Source organism: Toxorhynchites rutilus, chromosome 3 (genome assembly GCF_029784135.1).
Source record: "Toxorhynchites rutilus septentrionalis strain SRP chromosome 3, ASM2978413v1, whole genome shotgun sequence".
Lineage (NCBI taxonomy): Eukaryota > Metazoa > Arthropoda > Insecta > Diptera > Culicidae > Toxorhynchites > Toxorhynchites rutilus.
In genome coordinates this window covers 149,145,394-149,168,798 of record NC_073746.1, presented here as the reverse complement: position 1 = coordinate 149,168,798, position 23,405 = coordinate 149,145,394, and the positions used below count along the sequence as shown (strand labels likewise).

Here is a 23,405-nt window from a genome sequence, read left to right as displayed (position 1 = left end):
TATTCTCTAAGTCAAGACATTCAGCCATTTTTTAGCGCCGGCCAAATTGAATTTTTCAAGATCATTGAATACGCAGTTTTATATTGACAGTAGAATTAAAGGTATGTTCCAAATTTCAGATCAATGGATTTGAATTTTTCATGATCTACTATGTTCTACCAGTCGAGCACTTTCATTTGATATCCATATTGATGAGATTGTGGAAAAATATATAATCCGTCATTTTGTAGTGGCCGTCATCTTGGATTTGCCTTTTTCATAAATAACTGTGTTCTACTAGTCAATCCCTCTCATTTGATATCCATATTGATAAGGTTCTAAGCAAATATGAAATCCGCCATTTTGTAGTGGCCGCCATCTTGTATTCGCGTTTTTCATAAATAACTGTGTTCTACTAGTGAAGCCCTTTCATTTGATACCCATATTGATGGGGTTGTGAGAAAATATGTAATCCGCCATTTTGTAGTGGCGGCCATTTTGGATTTGCATTTTTCATAAATAACTGTGTTCTACTAATTAATCCCTTTCAATTCATATCCATATTGCTGGAGTTCTAAGAAAATATGTAAAATATGTAATATGTAAAAAATATGTAAAATATGTAAATATTGATTAACCCATATTGAATTATTATACAAATTAGTCAAAATTTCCGATCTAAAAATAAGAAAAATCAAAAATAAAATACTCCGGATAATCGAGTTTAAAATTCCGGATAATCGAATCTCCGTATAATCGAGTCCGACCTGTAATAGTAATAATAACAATTTAACAAAAAATACTTACCATATTCAGGAGCTTATCAACTAGATCACATCCCAATCGAGAACTTGTGGTAAGTTATCGTAAACAAGCAGTATGAAAATGTTGAGGAGCTTAACCCTTTATATTTTTTTCGCTGCAACTGGAATATTGTTTCAATATTTTGCTCAATTAAAGACTTCTAAAGGTATCTGGCAATACAATATTTTAGGGATGCTAAAAATGTACGAGATTAATTTGGGAGTCATTTTTATGTAAAACCGCGATTTTGGGGTGCCATCAGAACATTTTGTTTAAATTAGTTGAAATTGCAACAAGTTGACAAGTTTTCCACTGTAAGCGTATTATTTAAGATCTACTGTGAAAGATGATGCAGTTTTCTCAATAAAATAAATGGTGTATTTGATGAAAAATCTAGTCTATACAGCTATTCCATAACAAACCGAAATAGTGGTTCTCGAATTTGCGTGAAAAGCGGTATATTTATTCTTTATCGCAAAATATTAGATCCATATTTTTAATTTTTTTCATTATGCTGCTCATTTCTATTTTAGATCCGAGAAATCGCCTTTTTCCAAAAATGACTTTTTTCTAAAATTTATATCTTTTGAACTACTGAACCGATTCAGATAATCGATTCTTTAAATTAAAGACAATTAGTTGGTATTTTTCAGAAAAATATTACACCTACAAAAAAATTGAAATTTGTTTTTTGTAATTATTGATTGTATTTGTGTTTTGTTGTTTTCATGGCTTTGGACAAGAGGGCGCTATATTTTTTTTGTATTTATTTTAAAGCATTTTTTACATATCATTTCCAAAAATCAGAGATGTATTTTTTTTTCATTTTAAGTCATGTTTTTTCAAAGTCAACCGAAGGTTCGAAAAATAATTTTCTACCTTTTTCAAAAATTCATAACTTTTGAACTACTGGACCGATCCAGATAATCGACATAGAAAATTGAAGCTAATGAGCTAGCCAATGCAAAATACTACACTTGCGAAAAAAATCGAATTCTAGTCGCACAGATCTAGTCTAGTTGCATAGAAATATTGAACGAAGACTGAAAACAAGTTAAATTTGAAAAATCATTACTCAAAAATGAAAAAAACCAATATTGATTTTTTGATATGTTATGTGAAAAACAACCTCAGCTTTCAAAAAAAATATATAGCGCTTTCTATCTTTAACCGAGAAAACTATGAACAACTAACACAATAATTTATAAAACAAAAATACAAATGTTTCGCAAATGTAATATTTTTTTCAAAAACGATTGGTTTCAATTTGATATGCCGATCATCTGAATCGGTCCAATTATTCGAAAGTAATGCTTTGAAACTACCGTTAATCGTTAACTTTGAAAATTCATAAGTTAAAAACGGAAAAAATCACATCTCTGATTTTTGGATGCGTAATGTAAAAAATCCTCAGCTTTCAACAAAAAATGTAAAAAAATATAGCGCCCTTTAATTCAAATCCGTGAAAACAACAAAAAACAAATGCCATCAATAAAAACGAAAACTAAGTCCAATGTTTTGGCAAGGGTAATATTTTTTCGAAAAAGACTATGTAATTGGCTTTTATTTGATATACCGATCATTCAAATCGGATCAGTAGTCCAAAAGTTATGAATTTAAAAAAAAAAGTTATTTTTGGGAAAAAGACGTAACAATGGATTTTTGGACCACCCTAAAATTGAAATGGGGGTCTAATATTATGTAATTAAGAATAAATCTTCCACTTTTCACTTGAGAACCATTATATCGGTTTGACATGAAATGGCAGTATATACAAACAAATATTTTTTTCGATGCACTAGAAACATTGCTTTTATTTTTGCATGACCAAATGCCCAATAAAGTGAGCTTACATGGCAGCGACATGCAGTGTTTTTGGGGTTAACGAGCAGTGGAAACTGTATTGCCACCAGTTTATTTAGTTTATTTTTTTTATAAATGGTAAATATGTGTTCTTCCTCGTGTAAGGATTACGTTCTCTGAACGGTTAATCGATTCCTTGCCAAGTTTATAAAGGGTTAATCGAGCAGGTTTCTCAGTGTGGAAAATTTAATATAATGCATCTTGGTTGAAGCACGATGAATAGTTTATTTGAACGTTTTAAAAACAAAAGAAAAGGCCTAAACATTATAAACTTGCTGTAAATCATGCAAAATTGATGTCTATTTTGCGAAAGTTATGAAACATCGGCATCGAGGATTTCTGATTTTTTCGCGTCTGATCAAAAACCATATAGTTCATAAAGCTAGTTTTTATCAAATAATAAAAAAATAACTGATTGAAAAAATTATTGTATATCTCTGGAAACTCAAAATAATTGAGTGGTTCTATAGGTATGAAACATAGTGTTTTATATTTTATCTTCAACTTCTCCAATAGATTTCATCCGACAAGAAATTACTCGTTGACGGTACAAGCATCGAATAACAAACTGCGTCAATAATTTAGGTAACGAAGGCTGACTCCTGAATATTTTATATCCCCTTCCCATGCTTAGTAAAATGTGTGCGTACGTCAGAGGAACGCTTGGGTTTAAATTTCGTACTTTCCATGAATTGGTAGACTTTCGCTTTGGTCGGCTCATGAAAACGTCAAGCTTCGGAAGTTTTCGCCACAGCGCTAAATCAAGATCGACAGGAGCATGAAATTCTATTCTCGGAAGGCGGTAGGAAGGTGATATTTTGACTTCGACTTAAGTGGGGCTGGCGCAAGTGCTTCGCGTAATTCAAAACTGAAACACACAAATGGTGCAGCTAGGTATTTATGCTTAAATGTCTGAACAAGCTTCATTCGACCTTCACTAAATTACGTACGTAATAATTGAAACCAATTTGTTGTGTTATTCAGCAGCACAAATGTATGGTTTTTGAATGTAGTGTATTTTATTGTTGAATTACTAGTGTCGTTACCCATCGCTGTTATTAAATATGTTCGGCTGTTATTTTGTGATACGAGAATCGCAGAGATAACTTTAAATCTTTGAATGATTAAATCTTATCTCATTTGACAAAAGGCTGCTCAAATTTGAAATGAAAGAAAAAGGCAACCGATTGATAAGTATTTCAATATGGACCAATTTATCAATAGTGGTGTTAATGTACATTAACCTCTCTGCGGTCGTATGTCTGCTCTCAGCCACCACAGCCAAAACTATACTAAACTTATACTTTGTTCAACAATGCATTAGTTCACACTTTTTTCAAATGAATCTAGTAAACCTTTTTACGAATCAAAATGATGTTCCTATGAATAATAGATAACGGTACTTAATATTCATAAAAGTTGTCACCTATGCTTGAGGAACGAAATGGAAATTTGTATAGGTGTGAAGATTGTTCTGTATGTTCAAATAGAAAGTTGACGCCAAAAGACGCCAAACTAATTAATTTATCGATACATGTAATCGAAAACTAGTACGGTATGTTGGGGACTGTTTAGAAAGATATCACACGAAGAAAAGTTATAAAATATAATGATTACTAGCTGACCCGGCAAACTTCGTCTCGCCCAACATTTGGTTTTTGTTATCAATACCTTTAAACATTCACGTTTTCTTACTATGAGCATGTTCATGGGTCCAATCGCAGAACTGTTCATTGATTGATCTTCAAATCGACCCCGTTGAATTTACTTTTTACTATAAAAATCCTAGTATTTCTAACAAAACTCATCATTATAATATCAGATTATTTTCAGACACAATTCTCGTTCAATATTTTTCAACCACTTGCAAATAACATGTTTCTCCGTTACATGGAATAAATGTTTTATACAGAAAATATGATAGAATAAAGACAGCCCTAAATCGGACAATTCCTTCCTCGAGTTTTGTTCTTATCAACACATTCGGCGATACTCTTTTATTGGTATGCATAGAAGAAGATATAGGAGTGCGTTCCATCACATTAAAATCCATTTCCAGTTTCGAACAAAGTTCAATTTCGCTAGCGCAAACATCAAATGAACTAACAGCACTTGTCACTATGTGATTGTAGAACATATGGGAATTTTATTTTCCGAATTTTCCCTTTTGACGTAGGATTACGTCTTTCGGGAACATATTGGGGTACAAACTGAAAATCGAAAATCGAGCACATCGTGAAAATTGTCCAATTTCAAACGCTTATTGCTCAGTCATTTCATGATGGATTGATGAAATTTATGCGTCAATCGAATTCGGTACTTCATAACAATTTTTATTTTGAAGAAAATAATATGTGTCATGAAACTAACTATCGAACAATTGAAAAACCCCTATCGGAACGGAAATACCCACTTCTGATTGGTCGAATTGACGAGACATGCAGCGGGTCCCTAACAGAGACATCAAAACCCAGCTGCCTGGGGGGAATCGGCATTGCGAATACATGAAAGTAGTGGGAACTTTTGTTCCTACCGAAATGTGTTCCCTAACAGAGACATCAAAACCAAGCTGCCTGGGGGAAATCGGCATTTCAAATATATGCAAGTTGGGGGCATTTTTATATTGTATGTAAGGTGAGTGATACGATTAATTCTAGGAAATAAAATTTAAATTTGGAACCTTAATGTTTGGTTGCTTCGTGATATTCCATATCCATGACCGATCGTGTATTGTGAAAAATTTAGCACAACTGTAATTGTAAAATTGTATATATTTGCAGTTGTGTTAAAAAGACTTGAAATATGAAATGATTTATTTCAATTTTCATTAAAAAAAACCAAGGTGTGTTCCCGCTCGAGAACGGGCCGTTTGGTTTAAGCTGTCTGTTTTGTTGTGCTCATTTTCACCCAAGAAAAGTTTATGCGGCGAGAAAAATCGGAAAAGCGAAGAAATATTAGAAAAAGTGATTTCCCATATGCTCTACATTTAGTATTAGTTGTTGTTAGTCCAATTAAAATCCGCATTGGGTTGAATAAACAGTCGGAAAGTTAAAATTAGAATAGAAATTTACCTTTTCCATTTCAAATATGTTTTCTATATAATAAAGTAACATGTTTTTACTGATGAGAAAAATTGATAATTGTGTTCGGTATCGGTAATTATCTCATTGGTGAGTTTTTGTTTTCTTTATTCCATCCATACATAACCCAGGAGGCATCTCGTCTAGGATCACAGAGGATGGTTTTCATCATATCTCGTTCCACTTCGGTATCTTTTATCTGATACGCGCCATTCAACGACTGTTTACCATCCTTCTGTCATCATCACTCGGTAAACACAGGTGGAGTGAACAAAGAATTCCCAACAACCAAACAAAACGGCCTTTTTCAGGGCCACCAAATCATTATCAAAGAGTTTAACGATGTAATTCTTCAAACATATCCAAAATCAACAGATAGCCTAACGGAATCCTACGTAAACTTTGCGGTCGTGTCTTGGACCCAACCCTCCTGTTACTTTTTAATAGGATAACCATTTCCATTTTAGGGTGGTCCGAAAAATCAACTTCTTCCCCATTTATCCAAAAATTACTTTAAAAAAATCATAACTTTTGATTGAGAATCTGTGGGCCATTCTGGACAACAAAGTGGTGAAAGACGGTGTCACTAATAAAGACACTTATTTCATGGCTCTCTAGGAGCCGTGGAACGAAATCGACCCTCAGCCAGGGTTACCATATCTACAGAATAATCTGTATTTATACAGATTTTTCAGACTTTTTGAAACCAAGAATCTGTAGGTACAGATTACAGATTTATTTGGTTTTCATACAGATTTACAGATTTTTCAAAATAACGATCCAATATTAGTTATGGCTTGATCTCAATAATATATTTTTATGATATATCATTCGAATAAGTCTGAATGAGAGTCATTTTGGCATTCATTTTTAGGTGGATACCATCAACATCGTCAAATTCAAAATAACTATGCCAATGAATGATACTAAAGCTAAGATTATGTTTCAAGATTGAACTTATAAATCTCTAAATTAAATTTCTACATGTTTGTAGTACTGGTCGCAATTTTTAACATGATAAAGCAGTGATGTTTAACTTTGTAAGATTATGAAAGATGAGCAAGGTTCCTTTATTTTTTGTAAACTTCTGATAAGTTTTTACTAAGCAATGTTTTTAAGTTTATGTTTTAAAAATATTCGCTATGATTCTTCTTCGCGTGATATCTTTCGCATGTACCACAAAAATAATTAGTCTTTCGCCTTCTATCTTTCTGTTTGAACATACAGAACCATGCTCTTTACATCTACACAGTGCCGCAATACATGGAGTTTTCCATTAATCCTTCTATCAAGCATGGATGACAACTTCTGTTTATACTGAGTGTCGTTATACATTACTAATAGTCCTTAAAATTTGTTTAGAAAAAGTGTGAACTGAAATTATAATAATAATATACTTCGTTGCTGTGGTGGTTAAAAGCAGACAAACGACCGCAAAGAGTTGATACAGATTTCGATACAGATTTTCTGAGGAAAAACACAGATAAAAAGACTCAGCACCTCCAGAACTTGGTCGACAATATGCCCCAACATCTTAAACCATTTATTTTAATTTTTTTTTGCGTGTCATGGAATTAAAATGTTTGGTTTAAGTTTTATGAATTGAATTCAGCTTAATATGAAATGCAATAAAAATTTTTGTTTTTATTATTACGACTCATGAAGTAGGTAAAACTATTTCGGCAGATCCACGAACATGTGTTCTAGCGTTGTCATGCTGTAAAATTGTCCGATCGTGTCTATTCTCCCATCTCCGTCAGTTTCCTTCAGAGCTCTGTTCAAACGTATTACTGCTAGTTAGTACCGTTCGCCAGTGATATTTTCAGACGGTGGGTATTTCCATCTGTGTGTCTCGAAATTAACTTTCGATAGCTTCCCATGTTCTTTTTTATCTAAACCAAAATCATTGCTTTTGATTCGTATAAACCATTTTACACATGCTTACCGATGGAGCATATTTTTTGTAGTCTTCGACCATCAAACGATGATTATTAGCAGCACTTTTCTTCTGATGAAAAATAATGCATTGAATTCCCGACAAATGGTGTTTTTCCGGTACAAAGATTCGACATTTTCGATTCAAAGAAAGTATTGTTTGTTTACACTTCAATCAAATGAATTGCATTACATTCTAAAGCTGAAATACACGCATTTTAAGTTCATCTGTTATTTCAGCCCATAAATGGGGCCGTTTTTAAAACATTTTAGAATAAATTATCATATACATAAATGTATAGATTATTTTAACATCACTATTTACATATTCTCTGTACGTTGTCCACATAGAACCTTGAGCTTCATTAGTTGGATTTTTAATTTTTAAATGAAATTCCTAATAGAAATTGAATCTAGATAATAAAATGAATATGCGGCTGGAATCAAAACTATTGTTCTAGAACTCTTTGGAGAATGGTTTTACAACTTCTGAGTTCAGCTTCTTCTTTAGTCAAACAATGCTAGGAATTTTAAAGCGAAGACAAAACAATGTTGACGCCGTTGAAATTTCAGACTTGAGTTTTCCGTGCGTTGTTAACGTGCATACCCCAAGGAACTTTACTGAATTAAATCTCACTCCGCATACCGTCAATTAGTGATACCTGAAACTTTAAGGAAGATCATCAAGATTGGGGCAAAGTGTAGGAGATAAGATGAAAAACCTCTGATAAAAGACTGACTTGCGTGCCCCAGTGATACGTACACCTTAGGTACGGACTGTTTTTGCGCTTCACCTAGCAGCGTCTGCCCCTTCAAGCGGAAAATGACAAATAAAAAAGCAAGCATCAAAACGGAGTAAAAAAGACTATAATTCCGAGCAATTTCCTACAGGTTTGACCGAATCCGGAGCCGGAAAAAGGTGAGCGATTCGTGGACGAGCATAAAAATAATCGGAAGGTGGATTTGCGAGAGCAATTCTGAGACAGGAAGGTTCCTTTCAAAGTGATAGCTTCACAGAGAAAGCGTCGATTCAATCCTTGAAGCATGGGACTGAGGGAGGGGAAAGAGATATTAGATTGTCTTTTCCTAGCTTTTTCTGGTCGTTTTTCCATCACCGTCACCACCATCATCGTTTTGCTATTGTTCGCATTGTTAACCGATCTCTCCCCCTCTTTGGAGACTCTGAACAGAATTGTTCAATTTCATGAAGATATTACCGGCAATCTCCAAACACAGTGGATTACCAAACGAATCCATAGATCTAGAACAGAAGCAGACTTTCCTCCAGTGGATTTTTTGTGTCTCGAGATCGATTCTTTGGGTATAGTTTTCATTTGTTTAGCAGCTTGCTGTATAAATATGCGAACATAAATTTGCAATCATAAGTTCACCAAAAAAGTAAAATATAGCTGTTGTTTGTAAGAATGGAAGCTCTGGTTCAGTTAATTTAGGCTCACTTCATTGAGTGATGAAATATTGAAGAAAGGATAAACTAAATTCCAGACGAATAAGACTACTTATATCGAATTAGTGTTTTTATGTTCACCCCTAAATCTCGTAGCATGGTCTCGTCCAACACCAACAAGAAGCAATCATTGCAGTGCACCCAGCTTACTATTTTTATGATGCACTAGCGCAAATGGATCCAAGATTATCGGCTTTGTTTGACAATTACAGTTTTTTACGTCAGTAACTAATAATACGCGAGAGGATGAAGAAAAAGAAACTTGTTCTCATTGCTGCAGATAAAGAAATCATTAACATGATTGCCAGTGGCAATCGTAACAGAGAAGTTCGGTGAACAAAATAAAGAACGCCATAAAGTTGGAAAGGCATTACCAAGAAGATTAATTGATATTTTATTTCCCTCCGTACGGCCTCATCTTATTTTTACTTCTGCTACAAGGACGAGAGTGATTTTGACTCGAGTTTGTGCCTTTTCCGCCGTTGTAGCTTCGTTGTTACGCGCTGATTTTTCAGACCATGCGTTTGGCATATTGATAAAAGAAAAGTCCAAAAACGGTGGGGAGGGGGGTCATAAATAATGAGATATCGTTTCGATTTCGCGCTGAAGCAGCGAGCATCCGAAACAATATTGTACTACCATTCTGATAATATGTTTCCCAAATGTTCACTAAGCTACGACCGATTGGCCTTCATCAATTAGCATGGGCACAGCGATTTGATTTATTACTGTCTTCATTAACATTTCGCCTGGGTCACGTCGCGGTAGTTTTTGGGTGAGTTTGGTATTCGATGGGAAATTTGTATTTTCCACCCCCTCGAAGTGCGGGGAAAGATAAATGAAGTGAAACCATAAACGATAACAAAACATTCGTTTACATCTTCAGCAATTAGGGAAATGTTGTTCGGAATTGCGAACTCTGTCAATGAATTCATTTCGCTGGAAAATAAGTTGTGTAACGAGTTGATCAATACTAGAAAATGATTCACATTACTCATTATTGAAATGTTTGAACTACAATAGATTGATATTCAATTTTAACAAATGTAGGATGGTTGGATGAAAAATAATGCACACATGTTAGAAGAGCAAAAAAAGAGAATAATAACATTAAAAAGTTCAATTCTCAAGCTTTGTAATTAGTACACGCCAAATGTTTCAAAATTGCATGAAACTTCATGTTTTACTGTTATTTACAGATTTCATCAGACGTTCCTTTAAGACCACAATGTATAGTACCTAATTCTATTAAAGTCATCTTCTCAGCCTTGTGTGACTGAGCTGAGCTGAGAGTATTCACAAAAATCATATAAATTCAACACGTCATTAAAACTACGTATGATTACTCGTAATGGTTCATTACCATTGTAGTCATATCTTCAACATGGTAGGTGAATGAATTCTGAGGTCCTGGTAACCAGGTAACCAGGAATGTTAACGTTCAAATAATGCTCATCCCACCACACCCTAGACATTTCCTCTTTACCAGTGCAAGCCAGAAAAACGATAGAATTTCTGACCCAAACGGGAATCGAACCCGAAGCCCCCATCTTGGCAAGCGCAACGCTTACCACTAAGGACCACCTAGGGGAAATGTTATTTTATGTATCAAAAAATGTCAAAACTCTGAAGACACAATGTAAAAAAGAGCATTATGAAAATATACTCAATAGCTCTAGTCATTCGAATGTGTGGAAAAAGTTGAATGAAATCTTTGGTCGCTCTAAACCTAGGGAACAAATTCAATTGAGAATTGATGGAAAAATTTTAGATCCAAGCTTTGATGTTGCCGAATTTTTCAATTGTCATTTTACTAGCATTGGTAGTAATTTGGTAAGTAAATTACCTATTAATACTTACAATTATTTAAAACCTGTCAAAAGTATGAAGAGTATATCTTTCTGAGGCCCGCTAGGGTTTATCGCTCGCGAGAGGAATAATTTCACTCTTTCTCAGTGTTTGTGCGTCTAGTAACTGAAATAGAACAAAAAGAGAAAGCAATATAAAAAGAGTTCAAAATTCTTCCCTTCACTTTCCATCATGTATTGGATGTGATTATGGATGTGACTGTCCATTTCACCCCCAGTGCAATTATTTCGATAATTTAAATTTACTACTTACGAATGAATTTACTTTTCCGTACATACCTAATATCGCTTCTCTGTCAACTCACAAACTGAAATATAACCTTCAGCGAATTCAATTTTGTAATTAAACAACTCAAAATGCTTAATATCGAAGCCGCAAAAGTTACAACCACACGCGGAATCATGTTCGATTTCGGTTTTTGTTTCTCTATTCCACTTTTGATCAGCATTCATTGTCATAGGATGGTATAAATATTATAGAATAGCATGTTAAAGGGTTTCCCATCAACAGAAATGTGAAATTCATAATGCAACTATACAAATCAACCACCTGTCCATTATACCCCCACTATCCGTCTTACCCGCGGCTCCCCTACGTTGTTTCGTGCCCAAAAAAGCGTTGTTGCGATTTTATTAGGCACATATTCATTCCGTTCTCCAATGACTAATAATTGTCTGGCAAAACTTAAAAAAATCTAAACATTGCAGAATAGATGTGTAAAAATAATCTAAATCTACATTTCCTACATCCGACAGATGCGCTCTATACCCGTATACACTACAGAATCATTCCTATTTTAGGATTGTGTGATTCATAAACAATCATGGTTGTACATAATACTTGACACAATAGCAAAATTCACCACAACATTTTTCGACTAGAGCTAACCATCACAATACCAGAAATGTGAATGAATTAATGAGGAGCAAAGCATACACGAACTTGGTACTTTACCAAACCCCCCCCCCCCCTCCTTGACAACTTCACCTCCTCACTAAAAAAAAGTTCGATTTTTCAACCTTTTTTCTAATAATTAAAAATATACTATTTTCAATTTTCATAATAAAAACCGCTTGTTATCTTGAACTACAATAAGTTGAGCTATAATATTGTTCGACGAACGGGAATTTTAGTGGTATGTGGACACAGTAAATGGGCATGTTCCTTAGGGTTCCTTAGGGTGACCAGATTCCCCTCAGTACCCCTATCTAAAAATCTAAAAATCTCAAAACTAAAAAATCTTGAAATCCAGGAATTTAAAAGTCTAAAAATCTAAAAATCTAGATACAGGTCGAACTCGATTATCCGGAGACTCGATTATCCGGGATTCGATTATCCGGAATTTTAGACTCGATTATCCGGAGTATTTTATTTTTGATTTTCGGAAATTTTGAATAATTTGTATAATAATTCCATATTGAATAGCCAATATGGGTATCAAATGAAAGGGCTTGACTAGTAGGATACAGTTATTTATGAATACTGGAAATCCAAAATGGCCGCCACCACAAGATGGCGGATTACATATATTCTCAGAACCCCATCAATATGGGTATCAACTGAAGGGGCTTGACTAGTAGAATACAATTATTTATGAAAAATGCAAATCCAAGATGGCCACCACCACAAGATGGCACCATATATATTTTTTTACAACCCCATCAATATGGGTATCAAATGAAAGGGCTTGAATAGTATATTTCTTGAAAATTGACCCCGATCCTGATCACTGATTCATCTGAAATTTGGAACATACCTTTAATTCTATTGCCATTTTGAAAAAACATATATACATTTGGCGTCATGGTGGCGGCCATTTTGGATTTGCATTTTTAATAAATAACTGTGTTCTACTAGTCAATCTCTTTTATTTTATACAGGTCAGACTCGATTATATACAGACTCGATTATATGTGATTCGATTATATACAATATTGGACTCGATCATACACAGTTTGGAAAAAAATACATTTTTTTATATTTCAAATATGACTTATTTCAAGAAGAAATGTAACCTTTCAACGTTAAGGTAAAATTTGAGTGGCTATTACATGTACAGTGGGGTAAAAAACTAATTTTTGGAGATTTTGCTTGATTTTTCACCAGAATTCTTTATATCGATATTGCAGCCAAATTAAGATAGATAGAATCTGGGTGTCAAAGAACAAATTGTAGAGTGGTTTAAGAGCTTCTATTTAATTGATAGGAACAATCCAATTAGTACAATTTTTAGGATAAAAGTAATAATAACACATTAAAAATTATTTAACTTTTAAGTTTGTCACTTCCAAAATGTTATTAAAGTACACTAATTTAGATGTTCCACTACTATATCCTATACTAAATTTTCTCATCTTTCAAATGAAGGCAACAGAGTTGTCTTCCGTAGCGTACTTTTAAATGTAAAGCCAGTTTGAGGAAACAGAGTCCGAAACAGAAAAAAGTTCTATAACTCTGTCATTGTTGAAATTCGAACATATGCGTAAAAGGATTTTTTTCATCAAATATAATCGCCTATCACCTCCTGAGAGAATCTGGATAAATTTATTTTTTCAAGTGAGAAAGGTGCTTTCTGACTTTAAGGGGAGAAATTAAAAATCAAATTCATCTTTTATATTCAAAAAACAAAAAAAACATGAAAAAAAACGTTTAAAAAAAACTTTTTTTGGTTCGATTATCCGGAGTGAAAAAAAAATCAATACTCTGGATAATCGAGTCCGACCTGTATATAGAAATATAATAATCAAAAAATCTAGAAATCCAAATATTCGAAAATCTAAAAATTTAAAGATGTAAAAATCTCAAAATCTCAAATCAAATCTAAAAATTCAATAAACCTATTATTTTTTCACACCTATCAGCTACTGTTCTACTGTTCAATCTATCATAGAAGGAATTGAGTCATTGAAAATTATGAATATGAGTCATAAAGATTGATTATATTTTATTTCCTTTAATTTTTGTGATGCAATGTAATACCGATCTCAATAAGTCCTCGCATGATAATCGCTGCCATCCTCCTAGTATTGATATCATTTTTCGCTGTACGATTACCCATGTTGCCGCAGTCCGGAAGACACTCGCTCAAGATGTTCGTCACCCCGTCATATACAGAAGTCATTCGCTAACTGGACCTATCTATAACAGGGCGTACGTTAACGGGGCTGCAAAGCAGTTATGTATCAATAATAGATGTCATCTTCTTTTGCTGTTTTACAGTCCAGTCAGCGAGTAAAATCCGATAATTGTATTGATTTTCCAGCCCAATTAACGAACGATCACTGTATAGGTGACACTTTCCTCGTTGCTTTGATGAAATCTTGCATGAAATTTGAGTAATTCATGAAACCTCGCAGCTTTTTTAAATATACTCAAACTCATCCACATTTTTGGCTCCGAATTCTAACGTTCTAACATTAATCTCATCAACTGACAAGCAGCAGTTTGTATGCAGTTTTGTAAGTTTGGTCATTACAAAACAAGTTGATACAATTTATACTTACATCATCTCACTCACTTGGGTGACAGTGAAATCAAGTCCGCATCAAGTCCAACTGAAGCGTTCTTTTCTAGAACTGAGACTACTATCAAGATTTCGATGAAAGACGTATAGCACGGTTGGATTTTATGGGATTATTGTCAGTGGAGTTATAGATGAATTTCAGTTTCTTATAATAATTTTCAATTAATTTATTTAATTAAATGATTCCATAACGGTAGATCGTGCAGTCATAGTGCAACATGAAAATGAAAAGGTTTGCTATCTGTTTCCAGTATGATAGTTTTTATTCCTTAAAAAATAGTGTAGATTAGTAAATGTATATTATGTTATGTTACAAAATAAAATCCCAATTTTTGCAAGTGTAATATTTGATTGAAGTCTCCACGTATAACATAATATGCGAGGAATAGAAATTGTAATGAGTATTGATAACGTTACCATGTTATAGTCGCTATGAATCAATGTAGGCGCATTACTATCTAGTTGCGTTGAAATATTGAACGAAAATTGAAAACATGTTACACAGTAAAACCTGTTTGTGTGCGTTTTTTTTGTGCGAATTTTTTTTGTAAGATTTTTTTTTTGTGCAATTTTCTGTTCTTGTGTGGTTTTTTTGTGCGATTTGCGGTGTATGAGAAGAAGCATATTTGACGAAGTTATCGTCCATTTAGTTTTCTTTGCTGGTTTATATGCATTTCAGTGCGAAAAAATCATATTTGCGTCTCAATTATCCACTTCTGAAATCATACCCCTCCTCTCATCAAATGATCTAAGTTTTTCTAAGTTTTTGCATGACATCATTTCTAACAGCAACACGTTTCGACATGCAACTAAAAGCACAAAACAGCCATGCGCAACCAAAAAGGCAAAGTGTCCCATCGCAAATCAGGGAAACAAAAGGAAATTGAACGGTGAATGGCGTGGATTTGAGTTATTTCCTTGGGGGAAACTTTTTTTTATGCGATCCCTATCTACCGCACAAAAAAAAATCTTCAAAATGTGTACCGAACACGATTTTTTAAGGCTGCTGGTGAAGTTTTGCACGATTTTTTTTATGCGACTTTTTTGTGCGGTCCCTATCCCCCGCACAAAAAAAGGTTCGCCTGTATTTGAATAATTTTAACTCATAAACGAAACGTGCCCCAGCTTTCAAGAAAAACAAAAATATAGTCCCCTTTGCCTCTAAGCCTATTAGAAACAAATGCAATGAATAACGAAAACAATATCCAATTTTTTTGCGAGTGTAATATTTTTTCGACTAGCTAATTGTTTTTTTTTATACACTGCGTTTCACAACTATAAAATCACTCAATTTTTCTGAGTTTCCAGAGATATGTAAGAAGTCGGTTGAATTGAAGTATATGTATGGTGTAGGATATAATAACTATCTTCATTTACAAGACTGACCATTTGAACTTTATTATTATGTTCAGGCGCGAAATATTCAAAAAAGTCACAGGAAGGTTGTGTCCGAGACACGACCGCATAGTTGACGTAGGATTCCGTTAGGCTATCTGTTGATTTGAAGCATTACATCGTTAAACTCTTTGATAACGATTTGGTGGTATTTATTGTGCTTATCGAGTGATGATGACAGAGGAACGGTAAACAGTCGTTGGATGGTGCGTATCAGATAAAAGATACCGAAGTGGAACGAGATATGTTGAAAATCGCCCTCTGTGATCCTAGACGAGATGCCTCCTGTGTTATGTATGGATGAAATAAAGAAAAAAAAACTTTCCAATGAAATAGACGATAATTACCAATACCGATCACTATTATCAATTTTTCTCATCAATAAAAACATGTTACTTCAAAATAGAGAAAACATATTTGAAATGGAAAAGGTAATTTTCTTTTATAATTTTAACTTTCCGACTGTTTATTCAACCCAATGCGAATTTTAATTGGACTACCAATACCTAATACTATATGTAGAGCACATGGGAAATCACTTTTTATAACATTTATTCACTTTTCCAATTCCAATTTTTCTCAACTTTCTTTGGGTGAAAATGAACACAACAAAACAGACAGCTTAAACCAAACGACCCGTTCTCGAGCGGGAACACACCTTGGTTTTTATTTATGAAAATTGAAATAAATCATTTCATATATCAAGTCATTTTTAACTCAACTGCTACACCCAAACTAGCGTTGGCTGAAGTCATTTCATCTTTGGCAGAAATGACATCATTTCGTGCGCTGGAGGGTCAAATGCGCAAATAATGAGCTGTTTAAAAGCTTAAAAATGGTTTGTATGTATGAGAGCAGTCATTCTTTCCTTTTTTTCTCATTTCATTTGAGATTGTACCAAAAAAAAGCCCATACGACATCAATGGGGATCGAACCAAGGTCGGCTGGAATGCAATGCTATTTCACACGATCTTGCTATCCATATAGCTGCCAGTGCTGTTATATTGAAGCGTGATAATATTACACCTCATCCTAAAATGATGTTGGAAAGTGTTTTCTAAGAGATTAAAGAAGAACATGAACGAGAATATATCTTTCTCTGTCTGGGCCGTGTATTTGGCAAACTATACGAAAAGCTAAAGCATATACTTTCATTTAAATGTATCTCCTATTTCGCTCGCTCATATTGGTTTAGCATATATATTATACAAATGATATACATGTATTTGGGAGTAGAACATTTCCTGTTATTTTTCAGCTCATTTAATGTAATAAATCGGGATGCCATAACATGTGCTAAAAATTAACCACATACAATTTTAAACTTACACTTCTGTTTTTTTTTTCACAATATACGATCGGTCATTGATATGAAATTTCACATTAAACATTAAAGTTCCAAATTTAAATTTCATTTTCTAGAATTAATCGTATCACTCACCTTACTTGCAATATAAGAATGCCCCCGACTTGCATATATTTGCAATGCCGATTTCCTCCAGGCACCTTGGTTTTGAGATCTCTGTTAGGGAACACTTTTCGGTGGGAACAAAAGCTCCCCCTACTTTCATGCATTTGCAATTTCGATTTCTCCCAGGCAGCTCTGTTAGGGACCCACCGCATGTGTCGTCAATTTCGACCAATCAGGATAGGGGTTGAGGTTTTTTCAATTGTTCGATAGTTAGTTTCATGAAATATATTATTTTCTTCAATATAAAAAATTGTTATGGGTGCCGAAATCGATAGACGCAAAAATTTCATTAATGGCTTTTTTGAAAATATTTCCCCCAAACCATCAAACTGCCGTCTGCAAAGTTACCACTTGAAAAAATACATGACACGTAAGTCCTTCTAGTATGAAGAAATTCTATCTAAGTTGATTTCTTTTTATCAGAGAAGTTCTCCTGAAATGGTGAAACTCATGAGATTAGCTTCCACATTAGTTTTTGAACCTGCAGTTTTGGAGATGGGATTCTTATGCTTTGGAGAGAATTATCTCAAAAATGTCTGGTTCAGATAGCTTACCATCAACACGAATGAACAGTCAGAAGTGCAACGAAGTACTTTAGAATCATTTAAAGCTGTTTTTGCATAAAAAACAGTGTGATAATTGGGTAATTTGGCATCAATTAATAAAATCCAGAAGGTCAGGGCATGGTTTCATGAATAGAGGCTTCAGATTCTGGCCTGGTCGGCTTGTTTACCGGATCAAAACCCAACTTATGAGGAGTGATCGTACGACTAGTAGATGCAGCTTACCAGCAGTATGAGTGATTTGAAGAGCCTAAACGAGTCGTATCCTCTGCGTAGAACGAAATACACACTACAACATGGCGCAGCTGGGTCGAAACCACCCCGAATGGGATATTTGAACTGATTAAGAACTAAAGATAACATACGAATTACAAACATATTGTAATTCATGTGAAATTGACATTAATTTTGTGGAGAAGTGAGAGTTCTTCCATCTGGTTCTACAGTTATGAAACACTGGAATTTTAGTTTTTTGAATGTTTCGCACCTGAACACAACAATAAAGTTCAAATGGCCAGGTTTATAAATGAAGCGAGTTATTATATCCTACACCATATACATCAATTCAACCGACTTCTTACTCGACGCGACTCGAATAAATATATAGACCTTCCGGGAATTTGTCAGTGTGTGGTAGGCTCATGCTCTTTTTGTTGTTGTGACTTTTACATTAGTTGCCACTGATGTGCACGACCTTATAAATAGATAGTTTATTAATTTCTATATTGTTAAAACATAGTTTTGATACTGAAACATCTATTTTTTCGTGTTTGCAATTCTTTTTTAGTCCTTTATTGCATTATCTACGGTTTTCGTTGATCGTGGTGTCCTTGCTCGACTTTTCCACGGATAATCGGGGTTCTACTGTATTGATAATGTAACCATGTTACAGTCGCTATTAATCAATGTGGGCGCATGATACTCTAGTCGTATATGAATATTGAACGAAGATGGAAAACATGTTAATTTGAAAGTCATGAATTAATACCGAAAAAAATACCTCTCAGATTATTGGATTTATTATGTGAAAACCCTCTGCTTTCATGAAAAAAATATAGCACTCTTTGTCCCTAAACTATGTAAACTATAAAAAACAAATACAATCAATAATTATGAAATCGAAATCCAAAATTTTTCAAGCATAATATTTTTTTGAAAGAAGACTAGCCAATTGACTTTAATAGAATATTCTTTACAAAACTACAAATTTTCATGAAAATCTGAGAACCACTCTATCGGTTTTGCATGGACTGAATACGTTATATACCAGTTGTTCATTAACAAAATCAAGTCGGATTGTGAACAAACGCAATCGTATAGCGATAGTGTTCATATCGCTATACGATTGCGTTTGTTCACAATCCGACTCGATTGATAATCCATGAACAAACCAAATATCGTTATAAAACACCAATAACACCAACTAATTGCCCACGATGAACACGGCATTAGCACAAACACAAAATCTCAGTTTTCCTAGCTGAATGCTTCAAACTGTGATTGCGTTATGCTTACCCCGGGCAGACAGGAAATGTCCGAGCAAAATGGATTCCTTGACAGAACATAAGCTGTAACGAGAATAAAGCCACGAAAACTAAACAAGAAAATCTATGCAAAAAAGCGGGTACAATACAACGGGTTGTGTTACTTCCTAGCGCTTTTCCTCTTCCGTCTATTCATAGTTTCACCGTTTACATGGTGGAATATCGCCTTTATCGGCTATTAGGAATGCTCCCATCGTTAGATTTTCATGAAATGGCACACCTGATGCAGATCTCGTCCCAAGCGTTCGATTCCGATTGCATAACGATCGTAGAAAAAAAATGAAAAAAAATCAAATACGGCGGTTGGGGAAACTGCAGCGGATAAATCAATAAAGTGAATTCTAATTAAAATAATGTTTGGTTTTTTTTTCTTATGTGATTCTCTCCACACAAAAACAAACGAAATTAACGGGAATAGTGAAATCGATTTAGCGTGCAAACAAAAAACCAAATGCTTAAGGATTCAGAAAAGTACTGGTAGCGAAATTGCTTCCAATTTTCCAATTTATCGCATGCACGCTTTGTAACTTGGCCTGAAATCGAAAATCGAAAACCGTTATCCGTATGAAGGTGGAACTGCATTAGAGAATGCAATTACAGGGGAAGTCGCATGACAAATAATTTAGGATGAAATCCATATACTATTCTTAATTCATTTTAATCAATTAAACGAAAAGTGCATCACATGATACCTACAAGACAGTTCAATCATCTAGAAAGTGCATTCTCACCGTCGCTTTGGGATATCTATTTTTGCGTTTGCGACAAGTCTACAGTAAAATATATGTACTTCCCGCTGGTTGTTTTTCCCACCTCCCACACGATGGACTTTCTTACTGCCAGAGCTCGGTTGCCGGTGAACGTAAGCGTAGAAGTGAAAAATGAGACCGTGTTGGAGCTAGTCGGGAGGAAAATCGATAAAATTGATTGTTGCTTTCAGCCAACACGAGAAATGGAACAAAACCACACACAGGTTCACTCCGTGCGCTGCTGTTGTATCCTTCGTATTGACGGGTTTTTGTGCAGCAATTGGCCACCGAAACACTAACAAAGAACCACTAGCGTTGTTGCTGCACTCAACCGAGTGAAAGTGCATCGAGTGCATATGAGCACAAGTGCCAGTGGATGGGCTCTAACTATTGCTGAAAGGTTATTTGTAGTTGATTATTACAAATGAAGCCCCGAGCGATACCCGCCGTTACGTGCAGAATGGACGGAACTATGTACTCTCGTCCGCAGTAAATGTCTAGAAAGGATGAACGCTCAATCGAATCCTGTCCGAAAAGCTTGGATTGAAAAATTGAAAACAAGCTAATTCAATTGGTCGGATGGTAGCGGTGTGTACTCGAGCGAACCATCGGATGGCTACTTTATTTTTGTTCGATACAAAAACAGCTATCCAATTGTCATCGGTTAAAGTGGATTACATTATTTTTTTTGGAAAATTTCAATGAATGCAGGATGTACGAGTGTATTCAAACATATTCCATAAACAAAATCGATTTTTCTGGACTGTAAAGAATGCAAGAATACATTCATAATTTATTCATTGCATTGTCAATTATGTCAACTCATGAATAGAGCACAGCTTCCAGTAAATCCGGAACAAATATTAGCCCACTATTTAAGTTTATTTTGGAATGTTGTGGTGAGGGTCGATTTATATTGGCTTCCACCGGGTAAAGGAGTAAAAAGTGTCCCCAAACCAAATCACCAGCTGTATAGGGTACTAAATAAAACATTTTGGCAGTTGTACCATATATTTGAGTCCTTACATGGTACACCATTGGATATATGGTGAAAGCACCTTTTCGTTTTTTTCACACCATTCTCAATAGCTTTGAGACAAAAATATGGAAAAATACTGAAATTATATCTTACTGAGGTGTATCGATAAATATCTTCAAACTATTCTTTCATCAAAAAATCTAATAATAAAAAAAAATTAAATACACGGTACAAAAATTTTGTATATATTTTGTGGCATTTCGAAATAAAAAAAAAGAAAAATAATTTTGAGACCCATTTCTGCTTGATTTTTTATTTGAATGCGTTCGTATGTGTCTTTTTTCTACATGTGGCGTAATTTTTCCTGAATTTTCAAGAGCATTGCGGGATACAAAAATAATTTTCTTCATCGTCTGCATAATTATTTTTATTTTTTTGAAATCGACTATTTTATTGTATTCGTGGTTTTAAATTGTAAAATTAAAATAAAAAAAATCAAAATAATTCGGATTTTTTAAGTGTTCTTTTCATTAATCCGAATGATCTTTCCACAAGGACTTTTTTCCTCACAGAGCTCTATCGTACCCTTTGGAAATATGAAAAAAAAATTGGTGCCACGCAACACTGAGCAAAAATCCAAAAAAAGGTCATACATGTCTAGAAAAGCCGTAGGAACACATTTAAATATGAATTAGAGTAGTACTGAATCTCTAAACCCCAAAAAAAAATATTTTTCAAGAATTCAAAATTTTTTTAGTGCTTAAATTTTTGATGAAATTTTTTTTTGATAAGTTTTCTTAATACACCGTAGTAAGATGGGGGGGGGGGTCTTCGTAGCCACTTGGTTACGCGTTCGCTTACCAAGCGATCGATCGTGGGTTCAAACTCAGGGCCCTCAATTGACCATCTTTGTGTTGTTATAGAATAACTACGTCCACGCAACCATCATCAGCGATGGAAATCGATCCACGGTCGAAATAAGATCGATTCATCCATATAACTGCTCTGCTCTGCAAGACACATCGGGCTGCTGTTTTATAAATAACTCAACAATGATCAATATCAACTGTCTCCGCTGTCCGGTCTGCTGAACAATGGATGAACAGAAAGAATACCCTTACGCCTAAATGGCTACTACTGTGTAGTTTACCATAATGTAATGGAACAGAAAACTCAACGCCTAAATGGCTACTACTAACTACTGTGTAATTTACAATTTATAGAAACATAAACATATGTACAGGTACACGATTAAAACCCGGCTCTGTTACAGCTAAAATGCTAATGAGCCTAACAAATAAATAAATGAGATAACAACCGTAGTAAGATGCACATTCAGTATTTTTTTTTCAAATTTTTTCGAAGCTTTTGAGGATGGCGTGAAATAAACGAAAAAGTACGTTTTTCATTATAGATCCTATGTTAAACCATATAGGGGTTCAAATAAACGACCAAAATTTCTTATTTAATATCCTATACAATATTTCCCATACAGCTGGTGATTTGGTTTGGGGGCACTTTTTACTCCCTTACCCGGCCAGGCCCTTTCTGCATAATTCAAGAACTAATCTAGCAAACGGAACCAAATTTGGCATGTGGAGGATTTATGGGGCAGTAATTGTTTCTATGGTAGTTTGACAATCCTCCCCTCTCTCTGAAGGGGAAAGGGGCTGAATAATTCGAGAACTAATCGAGTTTCTATGGTGGTTTGACACTCCTACCCCCTCCCTCAGGAGGGATGCTGCAGAACTCGAGAATCAATTAATAATAATAATATAAGGGGAAATAAATGTTTCTATAGTGGTTTGACATTCGCATAACTCGAGAATCAATCAAGCAAACTGAACCAAATTTGGCATGTGGAGGTTTTAGAGGGCACGAAATGTTTCTATGGTGATTCGACACTCCTCTACCCTCTCTAAGGAGGGGTTACCATACAAATGAAACACAAACTTCTGCATAACTCGAGAACTAATCAAGTAAATGGAGCCAAATTTGGGATGTGAGGGTTTTTGGGTACGAGAAATGTTTCTATGATGGTATGACACCCCTGCCTCCTATGGAATGGAGAGGGGGTCCCATAGAAATATTACACATATTTCAACCAAACATGACAATTGAAAATTATCGGAAAACTCTGAAGGAAAATGGGAAAATTCGGGAAATTCAATTCGCGTATGTTCTAC

At 34.6% G+C, this 23,405-nt stretch overlaps 1 protein-coding gene across 5 annotated transcripts in view; it reads right to left on the bottom strand.

Annotated features, from left to right (window-relative positions):
- Positions 1–23,405, bottom strand: part of LOC129777308 (protein madd-4) — a 517,165-nt gene that overhangs the window by 351,224 nt on the left and 142,536 nt on the right. The window contains exon 1 of one of the 5 annotated variants that reach the window (XM_055783530.1): positions 10,987–11,090. The exons of the other annotated variants lie outside the window; for them this stretch is intronic. The gene's annotated coding sequence lies outside the window, so the exon portion shown is untranslated. Of the gene's footprint in view, positions 1–10,986; positions 11,091–23,405 lie in introns of those variants that run through there. 5 annotated transcript variants of the gene reach the window in all.